The 26,470-nt window shown below is 41.8% G+C and overlaps 1 protein-coding gene across 3 annotated transcripts in view; it reads left to right on the top strand.

Annotated features, from left to right (window-relative positions):
* Positions 1–21,183: 21,183 nt before the first annotated feature.
* Positions 21,184–26,470, top strand: part of LRRC3B (leucine rich repeat containing 3B) — a 47,808-nt gene continuing 42,521 nt past the window's right edge. The window contains exon 1 of one of the 3 annotated variants that reach the window (XM_055710218.1): positions 21,184–21,481. The gene's annotated coding sequence lies outside the window, so the exon portion shown is untranslated. Of the gene's footprint in view, positions 21,482–22,002; positions 22,147–26,470 lie in introns of those variants that run through there. The other 2 variants (XM_055710216.1, XM_055710217.1) reach the window with 2 other exon arrangements.

Here is a 26,470-nt window from a genome sequence, read left to right as displayed (position 1 = left end):
GCAGCTGACTCAGAGGCTTGCAGGGGGATATTGTAGCTTCTGCAGAAGTCTTGCAGTGTAAGTTTTAAAGCTTTGCTTGGTTCAGGTGACAGTGGTTAGTAGTTCAAAACATGGCTCAAGGCAGCAATTTCATTTCTCTGGATTTCAGCAGGAGAAAAATGTAATAGTTCACATAGTTGTATTTGGCTTGCAATGAAAAAGGACCTCATGTGCTATAAATATATTTCAAATGCCAAGACAAATCAGATGTGTTCTTATAAACAGTCTTGTAAAGGTAGGTAATCTATTCTCAGTTATGCATTACACCCTCCTGGCCTCATAACTCATGAGGTATACTTAGTAGTTTAAAATGTGAACATCCAGAGCTTATGCAGCAGGTATTTACAGGTTGGAACATCTAATTTTTTTATTATATTACATGTTCATTTCTTTGATCTGTTAATATAAAATTACAGCTTGCTCTTTCTTCTCTCTTAATCTAAGAGCCAGATTTTAAAGTAATTCCAGGCGGAAGGGAAACAGTAAAACCTGAAGACCATTAGGCATCTAATGTTGCATGGAGGTGCTCAATGGGATTTCCAAAACACCATGTCTGTTTGATGTCTAATATCCATTACCTCTCAAAGGGAATTAGCCCCAGATCCTGCATAGGCTTTTTTTGCAAATCCTATTTGATGCCTACCTGCATCTTTAAGTATCTAAATGCCTTTGCATAATTTAAACTCTTACATACTATCTCAGAACTTAGTAAAAATGTTAAGGAGAGTTTTGCCTAAGAAAGCATTTCGGTATTCAACCTTAGAATTAATAAGGTGCAAACTGGGAAAGGCTAAGTTCTAGATAATCCTTCAAAAAATTGCTATCTAAACATAGCCTGTGAGTGCTTAGTCCCATATGGTCTAATACAACAAGGCAAGGATATACTATTCATCTTTCAAGAATCTCAGTTGGTTTTTCCTTAAATAAAGGGCAGTAGATGAAAGTCAAAGTGAACTGAGAATCTAGTGTCAGAATTTGTTTAATTGGATCAAAGTTCCTGGCAAGATCTAAATATAAACATACTTAAAAGAGAAATCTTTTTATATTACATTTTTGTTCTGATACTTGAGTCTAAGTTTAATATAGAAATCTTGTACTGCCATCCAATTTGCGAGAAAGTCCTTTGGAAAGATATTTACTTTTTAGGTTTTTTTCTTTGCTTTAAGAAACACTTGAAAACCAACACATCTCAAATGCAAATGAATAGAGATGTAATCTCAGTTGTTTAAATGAGAAAAAAGATCAGCATTCTTCCTGTTTATCTTGCTTCCCCCATAGCATCTACTTTTCTAGTTGATATCAGAAAGAAAATCAACAAAAATACATCCTAGAGTTAAATGAAGAGTGTGAAAGGAATACTGCAATTTGTTAAGACAATAACAACCCCAGACCTCCTTGTCTTTCCAAATGCTTTATTTTCAAAACTACATAGATTAAAAAAGGAAGGTGCCATATGCACACACACACATGCCTTTATGACCTCTTGTTGATTTCTACAGAAACAAATAAAGGTTAGAATGTTCTTTTAATTTATAAGTTATGGAAGAAGTTCCAGACAGATAGTCTGTATATAATATCTACATGTTTAATGACAGAGATATCTAACATTAGCCATCTTGCTCTTCCCTTCAGAGCCCCACATACTTTCTTCCTGTCTGTGACACTTACTCTAGTGTGTAGTCTAAGCTCTTTCAAGGTCGCTAACAAATACCAGGACCCCATGAACAGAAACAGAGAACAAATGAACAGGTCTAAAAATGCTTGTGGTAGTGATAACCTCTAAGTAAAAGTGATTAATAACCCCATTTTACCAACCCCTAAAGGACCCAGGGACAAAAATGAGTATCATCTAAGAAGGCAGGATCCTACCTGTGCTTGGTTAAGTTTTCATGATCACAGTAGGCAACAGGTAGTCACAATGCTGCATGAGTTATTTTCATACACCTTCTTATTTTGTAGCAAACTAACTTGTGAAACGATGGATTTAACTTTCGACTATGAATCTAGCCAAGGAATATTTCAATAGCACAGTTAGTGTTTTAACTGTGTGCAACTGAAATGTCATGTATGTAGCTGGTTGCGCTTATTAAGTCCATTATAGACCAATCCTTCTTACAGATGTAAATCTATATATTTTATCTCACAAATAACATTGACAGTCAGCCAAGACCATGTAATCATACATGTCTACAAGCTAGCTCCTTGCATGAATGGCTCTCCCCATCACACCAAAAAAATCAAATTAAAGTCTAGGAAGAACAACAGACCCTTGCTAAGAAAATCCAAAACATCACCAATTCAGTTGCACTGGATATGCTAAACTCATGCGAAGGAAAGAGTACAGACTTCTGCGGAAAGATGTGCTTTCAATATCTCATCAGTCACTGCAGGAAAGAGTTCTAATGCTTAGCTTCCCTTTGCATGGCATTGCTCTTGCAGAAAGTACTTGTACTCCAGTAGGAGCTCCCTGAAATACAACCACACAATGGCATTTCATAGGAAATAAAAAATTCAGTAGGTTAAATAAAAAACTTTTCTATTTACTGGAACAAAGCCAGAGGCATTTACAGTGTGTAGGATTAAATCAGAGCAGCCTGGAGACTGATCTGTGAGAAATTTGAGAAAGAAACTAAAAATGCAAGTTGATTGGCAGCTGCTTGTCATGATGGGAAGAAAATTTTGGCCATTGTGACGTTTAATCAAAACTAGAGAGGTATTTATAGCAATGATACAACGTGAAAGTGGTTGTTACTTAACTGGTTGTCTGCTAGTATCATGAAAGATAGTTTTCCCTTCCATTGTGGGTACACACCTCTCTTGCTTGGGTTTGTTTTTTCCCCTTCAGGATCTCATAAGACTTACTACTCAATTTTTTTAATCTAAAAAATCTTGTTTGTTTCAGTAGGTATTAATGATCTCATTTTTGATCTTGTTTGCTAACAGACTAGAACTTCCTGCATGTGCCACAACAGAGACAATCTTTTTTCTTCTTCGTGAAACGAGCAACATTAATTCTGATCATTTTCTGAATTAGCAGAGCTTTTCACAGGAGCATTATTTTTAAGTGCTGTTACCAGAATTACTCAGGAGAGCTTAGTTTAAATTAGTGATGTTTAAATTAATTAAAGAGAATGGCCTATGAATTTTCCCATTTGAGTTAAGATTCAAGATCTTATTTGTGTGTAGGGGTTTGCGTGTATGTTACCAGCAACAGCAAATTTGAAGAAAATCTTATTTAAATGTTGTCTGCTGCACAGGCGATTACGTTAACACGTCAATTAAAAATTACAATGCAGACAATTGCTCATTTATTCTGAGGTTCCATGTATCTTAGTCGTGGGTAAATCAACACAGCCCAGCTGCAGTCAGTGACACTGCAGTAACTTGTATGGCCAAGATCCTAGGCCAGATACATTAGGTAGTGAGAAAAGGGCATGGGAAGTTTGGATACCTGCCGCCTTTTCTGAGTACTGCCCTAACTGTGGTGTGCCTTCTTGGGATAGAGCAGTAGGAAATGCACTTCATGGAGCAAATGCATGAGTGATGACTCATTTTAAAGTGCATGAGCTAATTCAGCTTCCACTGACTTCAGCTTGGATGGACAAAATGCAAGAATGTAAAGTAGTGCATCTATTTTGAAACATTAATTTATTTATTTAGATAAGTTGCCTGCTGTGTCTGGGTACAATAGAGATCATTGTTGTTTCAGTTTCTAACTGGTAAAGGACTTCTAGCTTGGTAGTGAGCAAAGGCTCAGAGTCCCCCCTGCAATGTTGTCCCTGGGTAACAAACACAGTACTGCTTCTTGTCCTTTTTTTATGTTAAGAGAAAATTCTGGTTCCAACAAGAATGGCTACGTAGTCCTCACAGAGGCCAGGATTTGAGAGCAGGCATAATCCCACCAAGCCGTTACCCCTGCTCTTTCTCTCCTTCCTTGATGCTGGTTGTAGCCCAGCCTTGGCTCGGAGCAGCCATGCTCTGCTTAACTCAGGGTATTTACTGGCAGAGTGGGCTCCAGCACGCTCTGCCAGCTTGGACGGTGCTGGCCTGGTTGCAAGGTACACACAGGCTCTCCTCCGAGGAGCGCTGGAGTTAGGGCTGAGCCATGTGAGAGGGAGTTTAAGCTGGGGATGCTGCACAAGAGGAGTTTTCAGCTCAGACACAGGCTCCTCTGGACCAGAACCAGGCTTGTCCAAATCCCCACCTAGAGACCACGGCAGACTACTAGCAAGCTGTTGGAAAGACCAAGTCGTAAGCTGAAAACACATCTCAGAGAAATTGTCTTCCAAAAGCAGTAACTCAAGGGCTTAGAGTGAGCGCCATGCCATGCCCTTTCATAGTAGCGTTTACGTTGCTGGAGAGGCATAAGATCAAATCAGGAGCAGCTGAGGAGGGATATGACTACAGATGAACTATGGATGCTAAGGGAAAGCATACAAAATTTTACGTAAGTATTTCCAAACATGAGCTCATTAAATTAGGTTCTGAAATTTGCAAAATAGCCTTCTGAAAAGAATCATTCCCATGGTGTAGGTCAGGTAAGATGGAGCTAACATTTATTTAAACAGCATGAGTTTCTATCCCTTCTCCCTCCTCCCCCCCACCCCTCCCCACCCCCAAATCCATTTGAGAGCAATATTTTGAGGGTTTAAAAAGTTTACCTTAGGGAAACTGTTGGATTGACAAAACTTACCCACTAAAAATAATTTAACAGAGGTTCCAAAGGCTTTTCTGAATGAAACCAATTACAAGCTCTTCCTGAGGAAAGGTGTTAGACCTCTGGCATGGATGTATATGTGTTAAACATTTCAATTTGTAAGAAACCATTCCTCCTGAAGACATTGTTTTTTGCTTGCTGACTGCAACTTAATGATCTTTATTGATATAGGGGGTGCAAACACCTAGAAAGTAATACAGGAATGTTGAAGATGTTTGGATAGGATGATGAACTAGAAATGGAGTGATACTTTTTTACGCAACCCCACTGCTCTTCTGCAAGGCAATTAGATTTCTGATTCCAACCATTTTAATGTTAAGTTTCATTTTTCAAGTTCAGGGGTTTTATGCCCTCTCTCTCTCTCTCAGATAAAAAAACCAGGTGAAGAGGACTTGCTTTACGTAAAATATTATCTATAGAAGAAAAACAGAAAACCAACCGTCAGAGATGTGCTTATTCCTTTTAAATTTCTGTCAGGGGCTTAGCACCTCCGATGAATAAGAAAGGCAATTTTAACATATATCTCCACCTTTATTTCCTCAGTGCATTCATTTGAGCAGCAATCATTACAATGGGGTTGACGTGTCTGCAAACCTGGGGGGTGTTGTCAGAATCCAGAGGAATGAGCATGCAAGATGAAGTCAGAGCATTTGTTCCTTGACAGCTCAGGCGCCGTGGCAGCCAGATAGTGCTGCAAAAAAAGAGAAGGCACTACAGTTCCTCCTCACTGATCTGAAGCCTGCAAACAGATATCATTTCAGACATAAATACTCTGAGCAGCATGGTTTCCTGGGAGGTTGTTTTAAGAGTGAAGCATACCGATGCCTTCTCTGAAGGTTTGTGTTTCATGTACCTATTCCGATGACTGATTGTTTCTAACAGTCACCCTCTGCAAAGACTCTCACTCGGAGAACCCATTTATATTATGAATGAGAGGGTTTGGGGGGCTTCAAAATGAAATTTATCTCCCTGTTCTTACATCTTGCAAAAAATAAAGTCTAATTCCTGAACTGCTGCTGAATTTTTACATTTTGCTTATATCAAGCAAGATAAAACTCATTTATTATGCTTACTTTTATCAGGTTATTAACATATTTTACTTCACCTCTGTAGGTTTTTTTTACTATCTCTGAAAATATGCCCAATGTTTTACAAAACTTGTACAGGCTTAGCATCACCCATAAATTCTCACAATTCTGAGAGGATGAATATTGGAGGATTTTCCCCGTCAGTTATTATTTCTATAATAGGTGTACGGAAAAAGAAAAAGCACATGATAATTAGGGCAGCCCTGAAAAAACAAATCCCCCAGTCATGTACAGTTAAGATTCAACATTGAATTTTAATTATGAGTGTTGAGTATATATTATGAAATATATTCCACATTTGAGTATATATTATAAAATATACTGTTTAAACATTTTATTGTCCTCAACCTGCTTCTTTTAAAAATAAATGTTTTATGCAATAATTTACTGAACATACAGAACAGAACTGGCAGCCACCAATATTAGGGATGAATATACCTCTCTTCCGTACAGCTTAGTCAAGAATACTGTCAGGCAACTTGCCTTATAGCGGTGTTAAAAAACTCACAATAACATCACCATTGGAAAATAGTGATCTTGAAAGCTTCAGGAAGCCCCACAACTTTTTCCCTCATCCCCTAACCGCCCCCCCCCCCCCCCCCCCTTTTTTTTTTCTAGAAATGCAAGATCAGGGATATTGTGAATATGCAAGCTGTAACATGTTTATGCTTTTTTATACAGCTATTATACCGATATGCACTGAGAGGCATCCATCCTCAGCTGTCTTCTCAGCATTTCCAAGGAAGGCTTGTGCTACAATATGCTACGATTAGTCTGTGGAAAGCAGAGATCCCAATATTCAGTGACAAAAAAATTTCAAAACCTTCTTCCTTCTCTGCTATAAACTTAAAATGGTTGTTCAAGACTGCTCCTTATGTAGTTGGTACCCCAGTATCTGTTCTACTTATGGTGCTATTTGTAAGTAGTAATAGTGTCTTACAGAACCCTACCCACAGCAAGTTACTGTGGAGAAAAGAGTGAGAGAAGGTGCAGAGATGATCCCAGGCCACCTGCATCTGCCTAGTTCAGCCAGAACATGTCTTTGCCTATGAAGAGACATATCAAATGGGATAGCGGCCCAGCCAAAAATGGGCAGTTGTGCCTCTGTCATGACTACATGTTATAACGTGGGCTAAGGTGGTTTATTGCTAAACCACAGGCTTCCATCAGTTCAGATTTTGGGAGCAAGTCTGTTCTTTCCACCCCTGGTGGGTCGAGGCCAGTTTGTGGATGCAGTTGGTAGCAAGGAGGCATCAACTGCCTGGAAGCCAGGCACCTTGCCATACAGCTGTCTACGGGCCAGCACAGCTCTCCACAGCATAGATCTCCTGTCAAGTGATTCAGTTTGGACCACTGAGGATAGAGACAAGGAGTCTACTAAATAGCAGCTGTTTTGTTTGGTTTTTTTTTTCTTCTGCAATCCTCGTTCTTTCTCTTAATCATGCATGGTTATTATTTAGATTCACAGTTTCAAAATACATCTGTACATGTCCAGTTTCAAAAATAGGTCAAAGCACCCATCCCAGTGTCAGTAATAAAAATTCACAGGGTAAGCACAGAAGAAAGCCACCCATAAATGCACAACCTGCAGACCACCCTGCCTTAACTGTGAGGGCAAAAGTGAGTGCAGAGCAGGGTACCTCAAACATTAACAAAGTTCATGGCTGAAAGCAAGATCTAAGCCTACTACAGAGGATTTCAGCCAGCACCTCCCTTTATGAAGAGGGTACACTGAATCTCTGCTGGTCTCCCCAGGGGCACTGGGACATGGAAGTGAAGGGTGTTTCTCAAATTCCAAACTGTTTAGCACACACTAGGTTAAAGCTGACCCCTTTAGTCCCATCATGAAGCTTATCAGAAACCAACACTAGTTTTGGAGCACTATAGTATAATGTATTTTCAATTGCTGCTATATGTAAGATAGGAGCTAAGCACTGCTTCAACTACACTGGCAACCTCTGGCCCTGCTGGTGATGGGTGGCACTAATGACTAATAATAAATGGCTGTTCCAATTGCCATAAGATTAAGAGAAATAATCTTTTTGAACAAGAATTCTATACCCCAGTCTGCTTCTTAATAGCTACTCTTACAATTGGAAGATTACTAGCTAGTATTCCCAGGCATTATATTTAACATTCATTTACTCCCAGACTGGTATAATAACATAATCATAATAAAAATAGATTTATTGGTTTGTTTCTCCTTCTAGCTCAATTAGGTAAAGCTCAGAATTTTATAGGTTATTGAGGACACTGAAGCAGACGCTGAATAATAACAGCTAATCTCTGTTCATTGTGATATATCCCAGAACAGCTGCAAATGATGGCCAAGCTCTGTTATCATCCTGGATAGCATGAAAAATAAGGATTTCTTCCAAGTACTTCCAAGTCTGCATTACAGGCCCATTTTCATTTCCTGTTTAGTCCTCTTCTCTCCTTTGATTGAAATCCCATGAATTTCCACATATGCAAAACAGCTCTTCCTTGTTCTGTGTTCACTTAGAGGGGAAGACTATTGGACTATCCCAACCTATATTTTAACTGGGCCAAAAAGAGACTTAGGTTGCCACGGGTAGTTCCAAGTGTTCCTTCACTTGTGCTGGTTATACTGGAATGTTGGTTTTGAAAATATTGTATGACAAAAACTATTAATGATCAGCCTACAAGCATTTTTGGCAGTATCTAAAAAAACGTGTTTATAATTGCCAACAAGTCCACAGAAAGCACAATAAATTGTGTGTTAAATATGGAGAGTCTCCATCCCTATAGATGAAATAGTCAAAATGCAATAACCCTTGTTAAACTGTGGTACAGTGTCACATTCTTTCAGTGGCTGTTTTGGGCTTCATGTTGTGTAAGACATTATAGTGCAAGGTATTGCTTCCCAGGTCATACAGTTGTCCCTGGGGAGTGTATCACAGAGCTAAAGTTTCTCAAATATTCCATCTTCTGTCCAACAGTGTGTTTTCTTGTCCCACCATTTCCTGGTTTCCCATTCCCAAGAAACTGAACTAAATATAGTTTGAGAAACTAAATTTCACTAGAATCAGTGCCTGGAAAAATCTCATGCATGACACCACCCATCTTACAAGCAGTGAAGTAGTAAGACATGGCAACTCAAGTGCTGTTTTTTAAAGAAAGTGACACATGGTAGTCCTGGTTTTTTGCATTCCTTGCTGCTTTTTGAAGTGTGTTAGACAGCTCTAAAAATAGGTGTGAGTGTAATTGCCATGCATTTGTAAAGGAGCCTGTTTGTGAATGCCAAAGAGGTTTGAATGTAGATACATTTTGAAAAAGTTGAGCTGGAGTAGTTCCTTTTCCTTCATCCCACACTGTTTCAGGGGATGCAAGAGTAGAGCATGTGTCCATGCAAGGTGCAGAAGAGCCCTGCCAGCAATCTGCAGCAAAAGGGACTGTGAGGTATGCAGCCAGTGGAAATCGTGCTGTTTCGTAAAATATATGCCGCCTTTTTCAATACAGAATTTTCCTCTTAAATATAAATGCAGTGGTTTTGTGCATATGTTTCAATGCTTATGAAAGCTAACAGTTGCAGATACTGGTATAGACTCCAATAGCTTTCCTGAAGTCAGTGGAACTAAGTTTTACAGTTCTCTATTTATTCCAACGAGCAAGAAAATATGTAGCCTTGCCACCTTCTTTTGCTCCAACACGATCCTAATCTTGACAAGTCACCATCATGTTCCAGAAAGACAACTGAAATGCGTCCCTTGGATCTCTGTGCCTCCTGTCCCTACAGACGAGCAGCCCCTGTGACTTAGGGGCAGCAAGCAACATAAGCATGCTACATCCCCGGGCATTAGGGCATAGGGCTGTTCACGGTGGCTGTAGCTCATGTAGACAGAGCCGTTTTAGCTTTAAAGTAGCTAGCTTGGGCACTGATGATGGCATGGGAGCCATGGGAGCTTTGTAGTGCAAAGTCTGCCCAGGAATACTTAGGTAGTTAACACATGTATACTTTGTAGTAGCCACAGATGAAGTACTTTGACAGGTTGCATAAACAAGCAATAGGTCAGCATGGCTTATGAGCAGGTTAACTGGTGTTTTTCACTACCCTGCTTTTGTCGAGACTGGGAAAATGCTTGTGCAACAGGCCCAAGCTGTGATGGCTCACGTGCAATGTGGGGAAGTGGCTACTTGGAGCCCAGGCTGGTGATTGCCCCACAAGGCCTGGCTGGTCACGTGGGGCCCAGGTTGGCGCTGAACAAGCAGTTCACCACCATCGTGGTTAAGGAGTTTATAGCCTATTACCAGTTTTCTGAGTCATCCGATCATTTAATTCAAAGCCTCTAAATTAAAGTTTTCAGTCGCAAGGCTTTTAGCATTACAGCTCCCAATATACTTCATTCGCAGTTCTGAAAATGTAGTGAATAACTACCACCAAAAAAAAAGAAAAAGAAAATGCATTTCCAGTCAAGTGTATGTGGTATATGATGTTTCTTACATATATATTGCAGCAGCTTTCAAACTCCTCTTCCTTGAAATAATTTTAGGCTTAATTAGTACTTTAGAAGATTTGTTTTTTGAAGATCTGTAATGACCAAAAAATGTTTAGTTTGTTACTGAATCATATCTTTCTTAATCAATAACAATTACGTGTACTTCAGTGTGAAGCATGAGTTCCCTGACACTTCTCAAAACACCTTACAAGGGAGCACAGCGTGCAGTTCATCGTTATACCCTGCCATGTCAAATGAATCACATTGTTATTGAATCATCAACAGATATTTAAAACCAAATTCCATGGAATTTCAACTGTTTACTGTGCCGTCTCTGAACATTATTTTTATCCAGTGTATGTCAGCCAATATTGTAATATATTTTTCATCTAATTTGGCAAGGCAATTACCTCAAATTGAGAACTCTTACCTTTTTGTGTAGTTAGCTTTTAAAGGCAAAGATGCCTTGTGTGATCTGAATATGGTTTGTAAAATCTGAAAACCTCCACATGCATTTTTGCTTGTCTTTGAGCCTGGCAACAGTTGAGGTACAGAATTTTATTAAACTGTCCAAATAAACCATTACTCTTGTACTGGTGGTGTTGTGTGCCAAATAGTAGCCTGAAGCAGAGCTGCTTGGCTCTGTTAAAACTCTGAACTAATAGGTTCATAATGAAAGCAACAATTCAAACTGAGCTGTAAGAAGCATGGAAGGGCCTATGCATCTCATAAAAACAAATATGTTGTTTCATCACTGTTCTGTGGTAACAGGGGTCATTTTTTGACTCAGCCTTGAAAGTGCACACAATATATGTGCACACAGCCTCTCCACGAGGAGATTCCTCAGCACATTTCGGAAGTGCTGCCCAACCCCTTCTTGTATGTGAATCCAAGGGACAGGAAAAAAGGAATGGGATGAAAGTCACTCTTTGACTTTAGGGTGAAGAAAAGATCAAGTTCTCACTTCAGTTCTATCTTGAAGGCTTAAATGGAAGAAAATTGTATGGGCCTGTGCCAGCCCTCTGCATCAGGGTGGATGCTATTCCAAAATGTAGCGCAGTTTTGCATGCCCAACTGGGAACAGTGGTACGCTGCTTAAAAAATCTGCTTCTTTGCAGGTCACGTACAGATACATGTCTTAGACTAATAAGAACTTCAAATTTAAGGTGGGTTTTTTTTTTTTAGTATATCGTTCCAGATGAATTAAAAGATTTCTTTCCACCCCGTTTTTTATTGAGTCATATTATTCCTGAGATCATGATCCTCTGAATTCATATATGCACAGAGACCTTACCATCCAAATGTTTTCAACCACTCATCTCTCTCAAATTCATTTCTACACTTATTTTCATAATGCTTCTGCATGATCTAGAGAATAACTGTCCTAAAATGGAAATTTGGATTACAGCTGACTCTTCCCTTACCTGTTCTCCTTGGCTTTAGAAACTGATCTGTCCTTGGTTTTAGATAAATAATGCTATTTCAGAAATGTCTCATTAGTATAAACAATGATGTAGTTGATGTTTTTCTCCTGACATTGTAGCTAGCATCCGTATACAAGATCCATTGTTATTGTGTTCATGCTGCATTTCTGTAAGCACAAGCAATGCATCATCACGGGACAATAATTTTGCCAGATCAAGGCTGCAACTCTGCCCTCAGAGGGCTGTCTGTAAGCAGATAATACTGTTGAACTAGACAGAAGGATTTACAATGAACCTCTTTTTAATTATCCTGCATAACTCTAGGGAGCTTTTCAAAATGGTCCCTCTTTGAGTAATTTTAATATGTTTCTAAAAGATTTAAAGCGATATAGGTCCAGAGGCAGAATAATATGTATGGCTATTTTAAAATGCTAGTGTAAAACCCCAGCTGCACAGCTTTGTCTGTATTCATATTTTATTAATCAGTCCATTTTAATGTCCTCACTTTTCTCTCTTTCTCATTCTCTTCCTCTAAGTCCCTGCCCAGCTGCTTCCCAGAGACCATTTTAAAATTAATTCTAATGATTTTAGGCACTTCTAATGTGACTATCATCACAAGGTTGTCCTCTTAGTTTACCAGGTTGTTAGCTGGCAGTGGTACTATTTGGGGACCTTGTCTCATTGTTTCCCCCAAGCTGACAAGAGAACAGCCAAATCCTTGGTCTAATCGTGTTTATTTATTTACAATTTAAATTAATTTAAATGAATATGCCATGGGATATTGGCTTCCCTATAATATAATAGCAATGTAAAGAGGTCTAAGCTCCAGCTTTTTTTCAGAGAGGGAGCCAACTGAGACAAACCCTGTGACCAGGCTCATTCCCTGCAACCAGAAAAACCCTGCACCCATGGTGAATTTTCTCTGGCCTGTTGGGCATCTGGGGCAATTACTCCCCTCTGATTAATGATCAGTTTTGACTAGGAGTTTTGGATATTCCGCTGAGCCTGAAGGAATTCTTGGAAGACCACTGATTTTAAGTGGGGTCTAATGTTTATTTGGGTTAAACATTGGATGACAGCCTTTAGTGCCTTTCAGCACAACAGTTAGCAAGACCTCTAGTCAGAAGTTTTGCACTTAAATAGTTAAACGGGAGCAAAAAAGTCTGATTTTATTGACAGCCAGAAAAGAAGCAGGGAATTATGCTTCAAATGTTTCTTCTTGATCTTGTTCTTTCTTTTTTTACCGTTCTTGTGGATCACTATGTATCTATAAAGAGTCAATAACTTCAGCTTTGGCAGTTTGTCCAAAATCAGTGCCTTGCAACAAGAAATCTCTTTGTGGACTTCTTTGCAGAAAGATTTACTTGTCCCACTTCCTAAAAAACAGAGAGACAGTGTTCATGCTTATTTTCCCAGGACCTCTGGTTCTTTTATGATGCTTCTCCATTCAGGTTGCACTGGCAAAACTTAATTCAATGTGGGGGTTCACACTGGGCTGTCTTCTGTGGAATTCTCCTGAAAAGGACATTGTTGAAGAGTAATTACAACAATCACAGACTACGTTAAATCTCTGTCAGCTTCTCTTCAGAGTTTAACTTGAGGGGGAAAAAAAGTACATCTTCTTAGGGTTTCAATCTTGGTCCTCCCTGATGTCCGGCACCAAACAACAGTAATAACAAAGGGTATCTGATATATGTGAAGAAAAGAAAATCTTCACATGTAGAAGATATATATAAATATATGTTACTACAGGTCATGTAATTTCCCCTGTAATATCTGTTATTACACCACAACATATTTGTCCATAACATAACATACCTGTTATTACACCATAACATAATTGTCTTGCAAGACAATTTCATGGATGATTAAAGTACTTTTTCAACAAATTGGCTGCAGGAAAAAAATAAAATAGCAATCTCATAGTAATAACAGGTTTTATACAGCACTTTCCATCTTGTGAGCAAGATTTCCCTTGAAAGTAAATTGCACATACCTTCTCATTTTGTCTAGGTGGAAATTAAAGTGCCTAAGCATGAGGGATCATTTAACCTATATATTTTGTTCTCCCAATGTGTCCATAGGTATTGTTGGAAGTGTCACTCAGCAAAAGACTTAGGCACACAGTTAACTTTAAAGACTTTAAAAGGCTCAGTTGGTCAGTGGCAGTACCCTTGGTGCATAACACTGAGCAGATGTATAAATACCTGCAGGATCAGGACCTTAGGTTGGCAGTTTTTTTGGTGCACATTATACTTCTCATTCTATTAATGTAAAATACCATGTAAATATTTCGCAAAATATGTATGTTCAGTAAACACACACAAAATCCCAGTGAATTTGGCTAACAGTTTCTACATAACAATAACAGACATACTTTTAAAAATCAAACTAGTCAATCAAGTTGATTATTTTGAAAGGCTCAAAATAAAAGAACCTGGGTACCATGTGATTTCTTCCAGGGCAATCAAGTTCTTGTAAGTCCTTGTGATACTGTACATAAAGTAAGAAATATCTTCAATATCATCTGAACAGTGTCTCAGATGTCCAGGTCTCAGACGGCTGGAATGTTATGTTATTGTTAGTTGTTGCTAGATTACTTTTTTACAATCTTTTTCTTCTGTTTCACAAAGATAATAAATCCCCCAAAGTTTCTCATTTTCTGTCCAGACACCCTGCAAACTGCTTCTGAGATAGTGCCGGTTGCTTCTTGTATGTCCCATCAAAAACAATGATTCTTTATGAAAACTATTTATTTTTGCATTTAGCTATGAAAAATGACAGCAAGAATTACGCAATAGAGGATTTCTTTGGAAAACCTCCTTTGCAGTCTATACATACACTCAATGAGACAATCCCATTTCTTAAATAAAACTGGGGTGTAAAAGAAATCTGTGATAAATCTAAACCGAGAAGAGTATCTGGGTGAGCTGAGGCTATAATGTGTCCTTTCCTCCCACCCTGCAGCAACAAAAAGTATCCCAAATTCTGGATGAAAAGCATTATATGAAGCTGTACCTACTATGTTCGTGTAGGCTGCCAGGTGCAAACATTTTGGGGATCTGTAATACCATGGTTTATTCATTTTATTTATGAATAATCTGCAATGTCACACTATTCATTACACTTATATATGATTAACACAACACTCGTTTTAAAATTATATTATTCAGAGGCAATAAGTCATGGAGATGTGCATCTGTGCTGGTATGATACATGTACGTGCTTTCTGTCTTGTTTCATCAGTCTGATGACTCTCTGGGTAAGAGGTTAAAAACAAATTATCACTAGTCATGTTAGTCTACAAAGAGGAACTTATGTTTATTCAGTAATGACTTTCCAGATGGAGCCACTTGGAGCTTGCAACCACACCAAAACATCATGGTGCCTGCCTTTGTGAATGTTTTGCCAGAGAGGGTGTTAAATATCTGAGTTCTCATGCAGGGATGCTGAGCACCCTCACCTGTCACAAGGATGAAACGCCTCATAGCTAAGAGCTGGAAGTCTTCAGAAACCTGCTTTGAACAGGGCTTCTCCATGTCCAAGCTGTCTGGTTGTCCTGCAGTCCTGTCCCATCAGTGCAGGCAGAAAGGGACTACTGATGGTGGATACTGTGAGGCCACCTCTCTTGCTAAAGGTAGACACCTCTGAGAAGTTTTTGAATTCTCCATGAGTTTGTCTCTCTCTGACCAGTGGTACTGGAGATTGTTTGGTGCCTGTGACTCATGTTGTAACCACCTGCATTCCTGGGAGGCCCTGGAAAAGTAGGGGCTGATATTAGGTTGGGACAAGCTTTACATTCCTCACAAGTTAAGGTCAAAAGAGATCATTAGATTGTCTAGTCTGATATCCTGAGGATTGGTGGCTACTAAATGTTGTACGTGTACCTCATAGCTGAGATAGCTATTTCATTAGCCGTGTTTTAGTCCTTGAGAAACCAAACTTATGTGCCCAAAGCAGTACCTGAGATCCTTGCAGTACCTGAGAACTGATTAGGCATGACATGTCCAGACAATCACAGAAACAATACATGCAAAAAAATCAACCTCTTTGCCAATCTGAGCTAGAAAAATCTCTGCTGCTCCTGGACTTGGCTGAATTCAGACCCAAGAATCAGATGTCTAAGATTATTTTCTTCATTGGTTTACTTTCCTCCTGGCTACAGCAAAATAAATAATACATGCTCCGAGGGAAGGCAAAAATCTACTGCAGAATATATGAGGCCAAATATCTTCCGGGAGGAGTGGAGAAGGGAATCCTCCTCCCCGCTGTAGGCAGCCAGCCGGAGCTCTCAAGTGCGGGATTTGATTATACTCATTACCTCAGAGCCAACCTGCAAACGTCTGAGAGGGCAGGGTACAATTCAAGGCACCTTGCTTCAGCCATAATATAAGAAGTCGCACAGATGCATCATTCTAATGGATGCAAGACTAGAGGGATCACCAAGGGATCTAGCCTGACGTGACCCTCCTTCCCTCCCTGTTTGAGGCTGCTCAGTCCATTACAGGTTCTCCCAGAAGCTGAAGTAAAGCCCATATTTAAGAAAGACAGCCAGTTTTTAGGACAAGATCACACAACGGTGAGTGCACCACCTCCCTTTGTAAGCTTGTACAGAGTTTAATTACCTTTACTGCTAGGAAATTGCATCTGATTTCAAGGTTGATTGCATCTCACCTTAAACTTCCAGTCACTGGATTTAGTTGTGCTTTTGTCAGCAAGAGTGAAAAAGCTCACCACTATCTGTTATCTTTTCCCTGTATCTTCTCATCCTTTTCTTGAGCAAGTGAAATATGTCCAGCTTTTTAGGCCTCCTGTCTCCAAGACTTGTGCTTGATTCGCAAAGTATTTGCATTTTCTCCAGTATTTTCTCATCTTCTTTAAAGTGCAGGCACCAGAACTGTGCCTGATGATTTTGAAACATGCAAGGACTGTGCAGAGTCCTTTCCACAGCATTGCACTGAGATCTCGTGTTAAGGGTGATTATCTAGAGTAATCACTTTTTATCATTCCCTGAGTCTTTGCTCTCTGAGCTAGTGTCCGTTCCTACAAGCTTTTGGCTCCCAGAGGTATTAATTTGCATTTGACTGTAGTAAAATGAATTTGGTGTGCTGCTTGTTGGACAGTGATCATTTAGCCAAATCAAATCACTGCAGAAGTAACGTGTCTTCTTTATTTACTGTGCTAAAATACATTGCGTCATGTGCAAGCCTTTAAAGCAAAGATTCTATCTCAAGGCCTGGATTGCTGAAACCAATATAAAATAAAGTTAGGTGAAGACTGTTTCCGATTCTGCTTGGGAAAGCTCCCCACATTGAATGAAACCTCCCCATTAAAAGACTACATTTTGAAATTTGTCAGTGAGACACTTCTTAATCCTTGTAATGGGTGACATGTTAGTTCCATGTAATGCAAGACTTGAAATTATGTTATGTAGTATTAAGTCGACTGCCTTCCAGAAATCCAAGTATGTCCTATCAATACAGCTGCTATTCTCATGCAGTCCTGTAATCTTTTATATAAATCTTCTAAATAGCCAAAAATTCCGCAAGTGTGTCTGACAAGACCTAACTTCCACTAGCCTGTTTTGACTAGCATTATATATATTTATTCTCCAGTTCTTTTTCTAATATTGAAGTATACCAGAAATGCATGCTGTTTTGTCACAAGCCCCAAACACTAATTTCAAGTAATGGATGGCGCATAGCAGAAAAATATACTTCCCTACTTATATTTTTCTCTAAATCAGAGCTAGGTGGAGTATGAGCTGAACTAGTTGAGCTTATTTACAACCACTGTTTCTCTTTCAGAGATGAATTATTGACTGTCGAAGGATTTTCTGTTATTTAAAACAGAAACTCTCTTCTATAATACCGTGCAACTCTTCACTATGAAGAAAAGGGACTATGTGCAAAACTAGAAAGGTCTTTCAAAATGACAGAACCTGCCAAATACAGGAAAACAGAAGCTACTGGTACTTTTTGAAGAAAGTGGTTAAACCCCAGTCCTCAAACCCTTGTGAGAGTAGCAGTGCTTAGAAATCAAGATGGTTGGCACATTGCTAGCACAGGGCTTAAGCAAGACTAAGAGACACAAAGGATTTGTACTGGCCCTCTGCAAAGATGGCTCTTCTCCATTATTAACCTCCTTGGGGCAAAACCTCATCACCTACACATACAGTGGCAGTACCTATGGGCTGAGAGGACCATGAAGACTCTTGGCACCATCAAGCACAGAGGAACAGCAGAAGCAGGTGTCCAATTTAGGAATACGGCTACAGTGTGAACACTGTAGTTTGTGTGGGGTTTAGTATTTCCAGGATGCAAAAATTCATACTTTTTGCTGCTCTTGTGGCTCAACGCAAACTGCTGCTTCAGGCCCTGTGTGTGTCCTCCCTTTGATCATGGAGTAATCCCAAGGAGGATGACATGTGTTTGCACTGTCTTTACAAAAAAAGTCACGCTCTGGCCCATGAACAGAAGAAATATTCCCTCTAAACTCCTAAGCACATGCTGCTAGAGTAAGACCGTTGCAAGATTTAGTTCTTTAATGTTGGCTATGAAAATAATTGATCCTCTAGTAAGGTCACTCAATTTATCTCAGCACTGACTTTTATACAAAGTTATTAATATCTGGGAAGCTTAAAGGAATAGATGGTACCAGATGATTCTTTAATTTAGCCATTGAAGTATTTTGTTGATGTTTATAAATTTTTAAGGATCCAATCCTGTAAAGCCTTATTTGTATGAATGACCCTTACTCATAGTCTGTCTGAATTATGTAGGGGGTTTTGCATTAGAAAAAATAATTTGTGTAAAGGTTGTTAGTACTGGGGCCTTTAATATTTATGAACACTTATTAAAATTATTTTATGAGGTAAACTTAAGAACCATCTAGTATCACCTATTTATGCTCCCTAATTTGCAGAACTATGTGTAAAAGTCAGCAAGTATTAGCAGTCGCTTTCTTATTTGAGGGCAGCCAAATGACCTTCTCCTTTAAACTTACACTCCTTCCTAACAAAGGACTAATCCTTTCACTTCTGCTTCTGCAAAATGGACATGTGATGCCAATAAGCTAATAAGCAAATCTGCTAGTGGGTTTGTTCATGGAGCTAAGAAGGTTTTTTTACCTAGAATATATTTTCTACTGCACACACAGCCAGCTGGGGATGGGGGGGGGCATAACATCAGCAGTATTTCAGTTCTTAAAAATCTGTGACATTTTTAACAGCAAGTAGCTATGCATCCCTTCACAGTAATTTTCCCCAGAAAAAACACACCTTTCTTCTCCTTTTCAAAGATACACTAAACACCCATTAATTTCAGCTGAAGTTATAGATGCTTAGCCGCTCTCAGGAGTGAGTCTTTGAATACAAACCTCCAAACCAGCTACTCATGTGCAGCTGGCCAAAAAGTTTTTGGAAGCTGCAATTTCAACAGGAAAAATAAGTATTTCTATCTTTTGTGAGGTTCTTTTTGCCTTAACACAGGCAATCACGCTTAAATCAATAGGATGAGTAACATCACGGCTAATGCGGTAAACTAAGTTATGCAAGCTAAGACCAGCCTTCCCTTATATTGTTATGATATTTAACTATGCAAATGGTTCATTCCACAAAGTAGAACTGGAGGTTCAGTTTTAAAGGGAAATTACCGCTGGAAGCCATCCATTTTTATCTAATCAAATAAACTTTCTTTTTTTCTGTACTGTTGAACCAAATGGAAAGCAGATCTGCTAATCTTCTTTTTCATTAAGAAAATATTTAACAGCAGCAAGTCACTCCAAGGAGGTTTGTGATGCTTGTCTTATTGTGTATTGTGGGTATGAGCAACAAAATGCATCCATCCTGAGTGCTATACCCAGTTGTCAGATGCCTATCTGCTGAACAGTGAAAATACAAACACAAGCTGAATTTGAAGAAATGGTTCCTGCACATTAGATTTTGGGTTCTCAGCAATGATTAATATTTTTCTACTGCCTGAAAATGAATCTGAGTCAGTTTCAGTTAAAGGAATAAAACTCACAAAGCCTGAAAATCATTTCCCACTGCAAATAGTACAGGGCTGGCAGTCCAGTCGTGGCTTCTTCTGGTCACTGACTTGTAACACAACACACTGTCAACAGGAATGCATGCTCATATACTAAATTTTTATTTTTTAACTGATTATGTCTTCAAAGCTGGGTTGAGTCAGTCAGCGTAAGGAATGTGTAAGGAACCGTCAAAAGTGATTTTTATCAAGTTTCTCCATATTTTCTATTTCCTCTTATAAGAATAGAAAATGATAGGCATACATAAAAGTGTTTGTGAGCCAGTTTGCAAATATTCTTAGGAGGAAAAAAGCAGGTTTTGATGGAATACAAAGACCTGGTCCTACATTATCTTGCCGATGTGACTCAGACATTACTCAGGGACGTAAGTATTTTCTTGGGTAGAGACTCCCAGGACTGAGGTTTAATGATGGAGAATGGCATTTAGCAGTGTATGTTGCATGTTTTTCCTTCTCCCTGCCTCTCCCCGCTCCCTCAAAAAAAAAAAAAAAAAAAAAAGACCAGCACACAGCTGGTCTTTCTGACCCAGCAGTTTCTTTTTAACTATGGCCTGTATGGAGACAAAACAGTTTTGTATCGTTAGAGGCCAAAAAAACACCAAGGCAATCCCAGCCAATTCATTTTCTGTTCCACGTAGCACCTTCAGTGGCTTTCATTTTTAATGCAAACCAGCTACCAAGCAAAGGCGAATCTTTCTGAAGCCCATCTACCCAGGTGCTCTCAGCCGGAGACAGGCAACGGAACCCTTGGCTGCACGAGGTAAACAGAGCATTAACTTCACAGAGCCCGAGTAGAAAAGTGCACCAGGGAGCGTATGTTTCATTGGGAGAGCCAACTGACCGCCTGGTGATGTTCCTTCAAGCCTGGCTTCGGCTTTGGCAGTCCGTGCCACTGCTGCAACGTGGCACGTTTCACAGAAGCACTTCTCAGAGCAGAAAGCCACCCCAGCCAGAATCACGGTAGACCCAGAGCAGGGTCTGAGCAACTGGTTCTACGCAACACCAGTGCAAGGGGCTGGTGGGGCTGGGCGCAGGGTGAGCTCCCCTAGTGCAGCAAAACCCCTGCAGCAGCAAGTTCGCCAAATCAAGTACTGCGGGCGGCCGGGCGGGCGGGGAGCGCCTCTCATCCCGATCGGCGAAGCCATCGCCCCGCTCCGTGCGCCGCGGGGGCAGCCGGCAGCCGCCGGGCAGCGCCGCGCCGCGGGCAGGGACGGGGCTCCCCGCGGGCACTGACGGGCGCTGCGCGGCACCAGCCGCGGCCGGGGCGGCCCCGGCTCTGCCCCGGGGCTGGGGGCGCGGAGCCGACACCGCTCCCGGGGAGGCACGGGCGGCATCGCCGCTCGCGGGGGGCGCCTCCCCGCCGTGCCGCGGGAGCGGGAGGGAAGTCTCCTCCTCCCCTGCTCCCCGCCCCGCTCCCTCCTCCCCGCCCGCCCGCAGCCGCAGCGCAGGGGCAGGAGGCAGCGCGGCGCGGCAGGCACAGCCGCCCGGCCCGCGCCCGGCGCAGGCAGCAGCGCTGGCGGGCGGTGGCTGCGCCCGGGCCCCGCCGCCGGCAGGCTCCGCCCGGCGCTCCCATGGCGCGGCGGCCCCGCGCCAGGTGAGGCTGCGCCGCCTGTTGCGCCGCTGGGGCGCGGGCCGAGCCGAGCCGAGCCGCGCCGAGCCCCAGCGGCGACACGCCGCGAAGTTTTGCGGGAAAGCGCCGCTCCGCGATGTGAGTTGGGGGGCCGGGAGCGCCGGGAGGAAACTCGACGGGGACGGAGGGAGAGAGGGAGGGAGGGAGGTGGGCAGCGCTGCCGCTACCGCCGTGCCGTGCCGTGCCGTGCCACCTGGCCCAGCACTGATGGGCGAGGGCCAGCCGGGGTACCCCCTCCCCTCCCCCGCGCCGTGCTCTGAAGCCGCCGGCGCCCCGTGAGTGCTGGGGGGTGACGGGGTCGGGGCTGCGCCGAGGCAGCGGCGGGGTGGGGAGGGAATCAAGAGGCAGAGGCTACGGGGGGGGGGGGGGGCTGCCACCCCCTCGCTTGGGAGCAAACGAGGGATTTGGGACTCGCGCCCCTGATCCCGTACCGGGGCGGCATCAGAAAACGAGGGGGGAAGGAAAGCGCACCCCCATCCGCCCCTGTCTGCCCGGCGGCGGCGCCCCCGGCCGTGTGCGGGGCGGGCTGCCGGGGGTCGCGCTGATGGTGCGGGCGGCGGCCGGGGCGCGGAGGCGGCAGCGGTGGGAAGGCGCCGCGTGCGTTGCGGTGGGATTTTTCCACGTTGACACCTACCAGGGACCAGCTGCTGCGGAGCGGGCGGCGGTGGCTGCCATGGGGAGGAGAGGGCAGCTCGCTCCGAACGCGAGCAACAAATGGCAGCGGCGGCGCCCGCTGCGCCCAGGTGAGCTGCACCGCCTCGGGCCGCCCCGCTGCCCGGTCCGGAGCCGGGCGGGACCGTGGGGGCGGCGCTGGCGCTCGGCGGGGACCGGCGGGGCCCCGGGCAGAGCACGGCCGCCACCGTAGCGCCCGCGGGGGGATGCGGCGGTCGCTCGCAGTGCGCGGGTACCGGGTGCTCTGTGTGCGCAGAAACCGCAGGCTCTTCTCTCGCCTTCCCGGCCATCTGCACCTCCAGAATTTCCCTCTCCAAAAATTTGGGAAATGTCTCTGATGTGCCAGCGGGATTTTGTTTTTTTCTCCTTCTTGGCTTCTGCCTTCAAAATTCAGGAGATTTCAGAGTATCTCTTAGGAAATCGCAAAGTGATTCAGGCTGCAGCTTATCACCCAGTCTCTTGGAATGTCCCTGGACAGCAGAAACGGTGTGAATACAGAATAAAACCAACCAAATAACTTGAAAAACATGAATAAACAAACTACTTAAAGAGTCAGAATGAAAGCCAGGCAAACGGCATTTAGTACTCCTTTCAAAGGCGTCAGCCCGGAGATATTTACATATATGTATATCTCTGAAAATGACAAAATAAGCTAATGCTCTTGAGATTATTGTAATTATTTTTAAAAATAAGGTTTTTGGCAAGGAAAGGAAGATGAGTACTTTTCAAGGCAAAAACTGGATAGCCTTACCTGAATGCTGAAAAATAACTGGCAACAATTTCTTCTTGTGTCAATCTGTCTAATAATTTGTACATTTAAATTGCGAGGTGTGCATCACGCCCTGCTGAAAGCAGTAGCTTGAAGGCTTGGGTACAGACCACCACAGTGTTTGTATGACTTACCCGTTGATATTATTCTTAGTAATTTAATTAAAAAGGACAGGCACGCAATGGGCTTCTATTTTGATTTAGAGAGGAAGAAAGTATTTAAGCTGTAGAATGAACTGATTTGTCAGACCTTCACTATGTTCAGAGTCAGATTTTCTAGTTTTGAAATGGTAAAATTGTTTGGAATTTATCATAAGTGTGATTGCTTAGCTGATTCTGCAGCACTTACTGGTGCGAGTTGCCATGGGTTTCTGTGGGATTACTCCTACAGGTAACGTTCTGATGACTCAAGATAGCAGGATTGGGCCCGTTGTGAGATAATTCCACTGTACGGCACTATGTGGGGATGTGCCCATTGGCGGTACTGAGAGGTTTTTGATGTCAGTAGGAGAAGAACTTGGGTTTAAGTCCAGATCTCTTCCAGTTTTTCAGCTATTGCTGACAGGAGCTCTGAGCCCTGATCTTGCCTTCCCGGAGGTCTGCTGTAAAATTTGCGCTGAGTTAGTTCAGTCCAGCTAAGATGAACTGCTGTGGGCAATTGTAGTTTTCCATTGCCTTAGGATGAGTTGAAGGAGATCAGGGCCTCAGTAAATGAGAAGGAGGGTTATACCTGCAACTGTCAAGAATCAGCGTGGTTTGCCTCAAATGAGAGATTAATTGAAAAAGAAATATAATTTAATAAGCATATAAGTTCACGCTCTGGATCCGGTCCTGTGCTAATAAAGTTGATGAGAGCTTTGCCACAGATACACTTACAGCAAGGCTTAATTTAAAGACATTTGTGGTTTGTCTCTTCCATGTGCTTTACGGGGTCCGTATTTCGAATCTTTTGGGAGTTAGGAAGCTCCTCCTGCTCACACTGAAGCTGCATTAGAGTAACTTCAGAGCAAACGCATACATCAGCTCAAGAAATAACCTCCAAGCAGTAGAACTGAAATTTATAAAATTCAGCCTTACTCAGAAGTGCTAATTTGGCTGTCTAAACCCAGAGAAAATCTATTGCTTCATTGCAAACACACCTTTAGATATTCAGTTAAATAATACGGTACTTCTGAATCTTGCTTTTAAGGATATTTCCTGTCTCTTCGCTAGGAATATTTATGAGGGTAACGCAAGGGATACATGGTTCACTGGCAGGAAGATTTTAAACTTTTTTAATGACATGAATAATTTAAGCAAGCAGGAATAGGTATAGAAATACTTGTTACCGTTTCAGTTAATAAGAAGATGGACTAAGGACGGTACTTTTTCTTGGAGTAGAATATTGCGTTTGTGATGACTTAGAGGATTTATATGTAGCTACTGTCCTTGTCATCTGCATGCGTGGTCTTTGGATCAGGCCTCATGTAGGAATGCAGCTTAAATTAGTGTTCTGTGGCTAGTAAAATAATCTTTACAATTCTACTTCATGCAGTAAAAATTGTTTGTAAATTTAGAGAAAATTCTTATGGAGCTATGAAATTTAGAAACTTGTAATAATGCTAAACAGAACCTTATTTCAAAATTATATTATTGTGAGCCAAGGATAAATTATTTGAGTTCATGGAATATGTAGCATTTACCTTGGCTTGTTTGGCTAAGCTGTTTTAAATATTATTTTATTCACTAAAAGTAACTTCCAGAAAGTGCAGCTTTGGTAGAGCACTTCAGTGCCGGTATGAATCAAACGTCAGTATGTCTACAGAAACTACAAGCAATAAGGATTCAGAAACTTCTCAGCGTATTCAATAAGTATTTTTAAATAGATGTGCCTTCTACTCTTAAATCCAATGTGCAGTGGGTGAAGTAGCATCAAATTTAGAGTTGTTCTGGTGAATGTAAATCTGTGCTTCTAGTTTTAATTCAGCTCTTATAATAAAGAAGTTTCTGTGCTTCCATCGTTCTGGTGCAGTTTGTTAGTCTGGATGTGCAACGGACTTGTGGGTGCATCCCAGAGAAGAAGCAGTGTGATGTGGTATTGATTTTACTCACTGCTTCGTCTGAGCTCACGTTTTAGATAAACAGTTGCCAAACCCACTGTGGAGGAGGATCTCTGTATTTCACAATGGTTAAAGATGTGTGCTCCTGCTTCATGAAGATTTCTGTGGGTAATTGGTGTCTGTGTCCGTACGTGCCATTGATGGCTTGCATTGCTTACCCCTGTAGGCTAAGCGGCATTTGTGGCCGGCGCTGGCTGGTTTTACATTGAGACCTAGTTTGAAGAACAAACACAATGCTTACTGCTACCGAACAAGCAAGTAACTTTTATTCCTCTCCCCCTGGATATTTAAATGATCTATTGAGTTCCTTCAGCAAGCAGGTTTTTATTTTTGTCTAATTAGCTTCTTTCTGCACTGATTTCACCAGTGGATGCGGGAAAAGCCTTTTACCATAAGGATCAGCGTACCTCCAGAGTTCTGCTTTCCATCAGCAAGGAAAAGGTGATGGGAGCTGAATTAAAATGAGGCGTCTCTCTGGAGAAGGTATGAACTTTTATAGGGGTGAAAAAAAGAGAAAGAGGGAAATGGGAACAGATGAGGAAGGACAGATGCCTTCGGAGTAGGGGAAAAGTGAAGGACAGCAAGGAGCAAGATAGTGGCTGAACTGGGTACTTTGACTTCCCAAAGGATGAAGGGGTCGGTGGGGTTGCACCGTAGCCCTCTGGCTCGGCTCCCTGCTGTGCCACGGGACTTGAGAGAAGATGTTTTTGTTGATTTGAGTGGAACTAGAAGCGTTGCTGAGGGATTGAACTTGGCTTTTTGTATCTCCACTCCACTGACAGAAAGGAGGTAACAAAGTAAACAGGGCTGGTAGAAGCCTTTTCAGAGATACATAGAACTGGGTAATGGGATTTTTTACATAAACAGAGATGAAAATTGCCACTACAGATCTTGATGTATTTGATTAAGGTTTACCTCTACTTTTCAGGGTCAGTTCAGCTATCTAGTGTGTGTTTTGTCCTACATTACTAGCAGTTTCATAAAGCTGCCGACTTACCCTTTGAGAAGAGGAAAAAAGTTGATCTCTGCCTGCCAGATAGTACTATAAAGATACGGCAACAGGAGAAAGTGAAAGGTGGTAGAAGTGACTGATAGCACATAAATAGGATGCTACTCTGGCTTGTAAGCAGGAAAGCAAATGGAGACTGTTTAATTATTTAAGGAACAATAAATGAGAAGTCTGGTTATAAAGTGACAGTAAAAGGAGAGACAAACAATAAAAAAAAAAGTTAGGGAAGGGAAACAATGCATAAAGAAAGTAGAAGGTGAACAGGGAGGGATCAGAGGGGCAGGGGATGGATTTAAAATTTCCAGGGAGTTTTCAATTGGAAAATATTATCAGTATAAATCCATATATTGCAGTGTTTACATAACAACCTGTATTCTACTCAAATTGTGGAAGCCTGATGCAGGGTGTTTTCCTGAGGGGTCGTTACATGTTCCTGCTTCATCCTTTGGGTGCACAACCTCATTTAATAGGGCATGTGTTTTTAAAGGCGGCATGCCTTAGTGGTAAGCCGTCTTAAGA

This window comes from Falco cherrug, chromosome 4, assembly GCF_023634085.1.
Source record: "Falco cherrug isolate bFalChe1 chromosome 4, bFalChe1.pri, whole genome shotgun sequence".
Lineage (NCBI taxonomy): Eukaryota > Metazoa > Chordata > Aves > Falconiformes > Falconidae > Falco > Falco cherrug.
Note: the sequence above shows the minus strand (reverse complement) of the source record. Positions and strands in the feature narration are given on the sequence as shown.